This window comes from Schistocerca cancellata, chromosome 6 (genome assembly GCF_023864275.1).
Source record: "Schistocerca cancellata isolate TAMUIC-IGC-003103 chromosome 6, iqSchCanc2.1, whole genome shotgun sequence".
In the NCBI taxonomy this organism is placed as follows: Eukaryota; Metazoa; Arthropoda; class Insecta; order Orthoptera; family Acrididae; genus Schistocerca; species Schistocerca cancellata.
Window position 1 is genome coordinate 477,462,189 of NC_064631.1, and position 6,004 is coordinate 477,468,192.

A 6,004-nucleotide genomic window follows, 5' to 3' on the forward strand; every position below is an offset into this window, starting at 1 on the left:
CTGGGAATCGAACCTGGGACTCCGCGGTCTAGAGGCAGCGCTGCCAACCAGTAGACCTCTAGCTGCGGTAAATGATCCTAGATCGTCTTTAAAGTAATATAAATGTTGTGTTTTGTTGATATTTAATCATTATGCTTAAAACAGGTCGATAATGGAATAGTTGTTGCACCAGAACTTATATGCCACCATAACTGTATTTTATTCACTTCTTCCGGGTACTGTTTGGTGCTCTTTTCAATAAACCGACTGATAAAATTAATATTTATGGTTTTAAATACAAAAAGTTTGTATTTATGTATTAGTATTTTGATTTTCTGAAGCTTCTTCATTTGACTTTCCCCTCTTCCTTTTGCCAGTGTGTTAAAGCTACTGCCTAATGCACAAGCCGGAAAAGCCTGTAGAATTACACCAGTACATTACTTTTCCATCTTACTTACTCACATTCGCTTACAGTACAAAGCAGTTAACAGTAACAAAAGTAACAATACGCAGTTTAGCTTGTCCAAGATGGACAATCTGTTTACATTTCGCGTGTAATGGTGCGCTCCATTATCGAAGTAATCGCAACCAATATTGTGCTCATTTAGCAACTGAGATAATACCTTCCATTATAAATTAATCTCATTTATTGTCAAATACACCTTACTGTGATTTATTAATCTCTCAACATTATGGTCAAAATGGATAAGAAATAAAAAACGAATCCTGGTAACATATATTCAGAAGACGAAAGTAACGAAGCAGAAATTAGCTCAAACGTGCAGAATATTAATGCTGCTGTATCAAACCAATACACAGTCTGAAAGTGACGTATTTCAAATATCCAATCATCTACAAGTAACGAACAGGTCGCGAATGCAGTGGTTCGACCTTCAGATGACTTTGCGTTCCCGTCTGTATAGGCATCAATGAACTCGATCTAAGACAGATGTTGCAAAAGATATCAGCTAGTATGACCACTAAAGATGAAATGGCCACGTTTATAAATGAAATTACTGCAATAGTATCAGACGAAATGGCCTCTTAAGTTCGACGAAGCAACGAAAAATATCACAACACAAATTTCAGAGCTTTCATCGACTGTATCTGACCTGCAGTCACAGATAAGTAACATTTCTCTAGATGTAGGGCAAATATTCCAGGAGAACAGGTATCCGAAGCAATAATAAGAAACGTTAGCAAGCAATATGATGAAATTATCTAATGTTTGTCGGATTTTGTCTACTGATATATATAAGCTCATTGGTGAAAATACTACGCTCCATGACGCTGTACATATACTTCCGTCTAAAGTGGAACATTTCACTACTGAGCAGGCAAATAATTTAAAGCTGCAATTTGATAACCTTTAGCAACAATTATTCCGAACGGATAGGTAGCAAAGGTAAGCACTATGATAACTGTATCGGTGAAGAGTTATCGCGAGCGGTGCAACGATCGGTGAATGAATACTTTGGAATTAATGAGACTTCAAAATCTCAACAGATTCACTTACATGATAAATCAGTCGACTCTAAAGGCCGTAAATTCAACTAAATAAGTAGGAATTACAATTACGAACAACTTAAATTTGAAAAAAATGAGCGTTTGGTGTCAGTGGCCGGGAGGTCCCTTGTGGGGCAGGTCCGGCCGCCTTGGTGCAAGTCTTATTACATTCGACGTCACATTGGGCAACCTGCGGGCCGGATGGGGATGAAATGATGATGAAGACAACACAACACCCAGTCCCTGAGCGGAGAAAATCCCCGACCCGGACGGGAATCGAACCCGGGCTCGTAGAACGGCAATCCGTCACGCTGACCACTTTTTTTTTTTAAATTTGTTCGTTATCGTTCGTTGCATTTCCTCGTAGCGGACGTCACATGACATTCGTTAAAGTTCGTTGTTGATCCTTTTACTCAGTTTTTTTATTACAGCGAGCAGCCAGCTATCTGACCTAACACGCTGAGCTACCGTGCCGGCTACACCCAGTTATCGGGGCGGACTTAAATTAGAAAGAACACATAGAACACTTTGTGGGGAAGGCTGCATTTTATTGGCAGAACACTTAGAAAATGTAACAGATCTGTTAAAGAGTCTGCCTACATTACACTTCTCCGTCCTCTGTTGGAGTACTGCTGCACGGACTGGGAACTTTACCAGATAGAATTAACGGAGTGCATCGAGGAAGTTCAGAGAAGAGCAGCACGTTTTGCATTATCGCGAGTGTAGAACTGCATCTCAGACAGTCACATTGCTGAATACCCCATATTGGTAAGATATTTTAATACTGTGACTTTTATTTTGGTAGGTGACTACAGGCCGATCAGCATACTACCTGCAATATCTAAAGCCCTAGAATATATCGTCCATGAACAGCTGACGGATTACCTCAAAACTCATAACATCCATGACAAATATCAGTCAGGCTTTCGAAAGCACCATAGCACAGCAACTGCATTAATCAAAGTAACTGATGACATTAAACATGCTATGGACAGACGTGAAGATACCATCCTAACACTGCTTGACTTTAGCAAGGCTTTTGATACAGTTGACCTTGATATATTACTAATTAAAATGAAACAGCTGAATTTCTCAAACAGCGTAATACACTGGTTCGACAGCTACCTCAAAAACAGAAGTCAACTAGTCATTTGTGGGTCGGAAAAGTCAATATGGGAAAACGTGCGCTCTGGAGTTCCCCAAGGCTCCGTCTTTGGTCCATTACTCTTCTCACTGTACATTAATGATATTTCTTCAGTGACTCACTCCTGCAACTACCATCTATAGCCGACGACATCCAACTGTACATAAGTGCAAGCCCCAAGAACATTGCTGACGCAGTAGCGAGTATGAACGCAGATCTTTGCTCTGTTTCTCGATGGGCACAGAACCTAGGTCTGAAACTAAACCACAAGAAATCGCAGGTCATACACTTATCTCACCCAAAGTTAATCAGCCGGTACTTTCGCGAAACAGTCCCTCAAATACTCCTCAATGGTACCCAACTACCATACCAAAAAACAGTAAAAGACCTTGGAATAATCTTGGATGAACACCTAAACTGGGAAGAACAAACAGACACAGCTTGCCGGAAATCGCTCTCCTCCCTACATGCAATTCAAAAATTTAGAAAAAATATTTCCAACCCATGTTAAACAAAAAATAGTCCAAACACTAGTCTTCCCTAATCTTTACTACTGTGATGTAGTTCAACACGGCACAAATAGTGAAAATTCGAGACGCCTCGAGCTAGTGATAAATGCTTGCGTTAGATACGTGTGCAATATACGGTTGTATGATCATATCAGTCCTTCATACTCCCAGCTTGGTTGGATACGCCCACATTAGGCACGCGATCTCCACACGATGTGCTTACTTCATCGATTTCTTAGCCACTGGTGCCCCCAATACTTATCTTCTCACATTAAATACCTATCATCATTCCACAACCGCAATACCAGATCGGATAGGTCTAGCATCTTGGCTGTACCTTTACATAACACAAAATCTTTCTCCGTGTCATTCTCCATCACAGCCAAATGACTATGGAACGCGCTCCCCTGTGATCTGCGTCTTATCCAGAACCACTCAACATTCAAGAGGGAACTCAAAACTTACGTATTAGGGACGGTATAGCCATTGTTGAGCCCCTCTCATCTCTTTCTTTCTCCTCTCCATCATAGCTTCGAATTTTACCATTCTATTTCTCTTCCTCTAACCTATCTACCTCTTCTATATCTCTTTCACCCCACTCTATTGTCTTATGTCTCTGCTCGATGAGAATAACTCACAAGCTGCAAGAACATAACGAGAAAATTCCCTACTAGCAATAGGACTGACATTCATAAAAGAGAAATATGTTTACTTTCATATACATAGTCATTACTACTACTATTATTATTACTATTATTCTTGATTGTTATAATTATTTTTTGATTGTTATAGTTATCATTGTACTACTGTTATAATCTCTATTTTTTTCTTTAACATTAATACTGTATAACACGTTATATGTCCTTAATGTTCTGTAGAAACTGTAATTCATTCAATCTGAGAATGCCTGGTTAGGTGTAAGAGAGGGCCTGAAGGCTCTAATCTTGCCAGGTAAAATAAATGCATAAATAAATAAATAAATAAAAGATGGTCATCAACCTATATAATTGGGTGAATAGTAAAATGCCAGAGCACGATGTCCTGTCAATACATCTACCGTGTACCGTGTGCTGTGTACCATCTAATACAACACAACCACATGCAACTAGGTAATGTACTAGCCTGTTCACAAAGCAAACGTAAGTAGTTTAATCACACAGTATACCACTAAGCAACACGAATGGTAATGTACTGCTGACATGAACTTTGTAACTAGACGTTTTGTCTCTGCTCCTTTTGGATGAGCATCTGTTTGTTTTGTACTTGAATAGTTTCTAATAGTAGGTGGTTTGCTGTTTTGCATTCACATACTTTAAGAAGAGATGTGTTGTAGTGACTTTTTCCTAAACTAACTTTCCTGTGTATAAAAGTTAATGTGGTATTGACTTTAAAATAAATTGAATGCTACACCCAGATTCCCAAGAATATTACTAAGGCTGTTAATAGGCTAAGTAACATATGTAAAAATGTGTGACTGGTTAACAAAAAATTTAGTAGGTAAAATGATTTGGACACAGAATCTGTAAATACAAAAGCTTATAATAAATGTGAAACATTGTACGAAGTTGCTTAAATTCCTACTATGGCGAGCCAAAACTAGTGGTGTGTAAGTAATAAACAGTGACCAGTCCTGACTAGTGGATAAAGAACTTGTGCTTAGTGCATAATCCCGATCCCTGGTGGGGTGCTGCAGGAACGTTTGGACAATTAAGCTGCAATGGGAAACTGAAATTACTTCCTCGAAGCGGATGTGCTACCAAAGGGACGTCGAAAGATTTCATTGCACCTTAGCTAAAAACGCGTCTCAAACACCAAGCTTCGCTGAGAAAACTTCACACCACATAAACACGGAGTGACGCGTCCAACGGATTTTAAAACTACGCCGCAGGCGTGCCTACAGTAAAACGTGATTGTCACCGAATGGTTTAGCATTCAAATGTACACTCTAAAACTCGTATAAGTAAACGAAACATAGATACGATAATATTCGTGTAAATGTCTCAACTTCTGACTTTTGTAGATAAGCAACATACTATCCAGCTTCGTCTGGATTCAAACTGTACTTATGCTCTGGGCAATGTACACGTTGTTAAATTAACTAAAATCTAATGAAAATGAGTAATTTATGTTGCATATAATACGTACATTCTAAACTAATGTTATTAGCTGTCGTTAAGAAAGAAACCCAAACTTTATCTATTGTGCATGTATTTATCAATGTATTTTAACTCTGTATGTACCTTAGTATTGCATCTTTTTTAAAAGACTGGTGGCACCATACAAATATCTCATGAGCGGTGGAGCTTCAGTACTGCTGCACATGTGCATGGGGAAACTGAGATGAGAAGCCACAAGACAGTGCTGTGTGTACGCGGACCGTGGGACGTACTGAAGGGTACTCTTTCGCCACTGGGGTGACGTCATGCAACCCACGCCTGATATCTCTCATCCAGCGGGCTTGTGACCTGTAGTGCGTGACGTAGACCAATCAGCAAGTGTCTGAACACCTATACACAATCTGTGACAAGAACCTGATGATTAACGTATCATTCACCTACAGGACTGTTCTCGTTTAACACGTAAAGATGTATGTATTAATTTATCTTTTCTAGGTATATAGGATATCTATCACTTCCGAGTTGAATGACTACACACAACAAAGCAACAACGTGTTTCCATAATTGTTTTGTGTGTCAAATTTTGAGTATGCTTGTGCAAAGGAAGACATAATATATCGATAAAGCACCAAGGAGCCCAATGGCAATATTTATACTATCTGCACAAATAAACGAGAGTATGGCCTTAAGTTTTTTTAGGGCAGCTAGAAGATGCCTGGGTGCTCGATCCTGTTTTTTACCATCCTGAT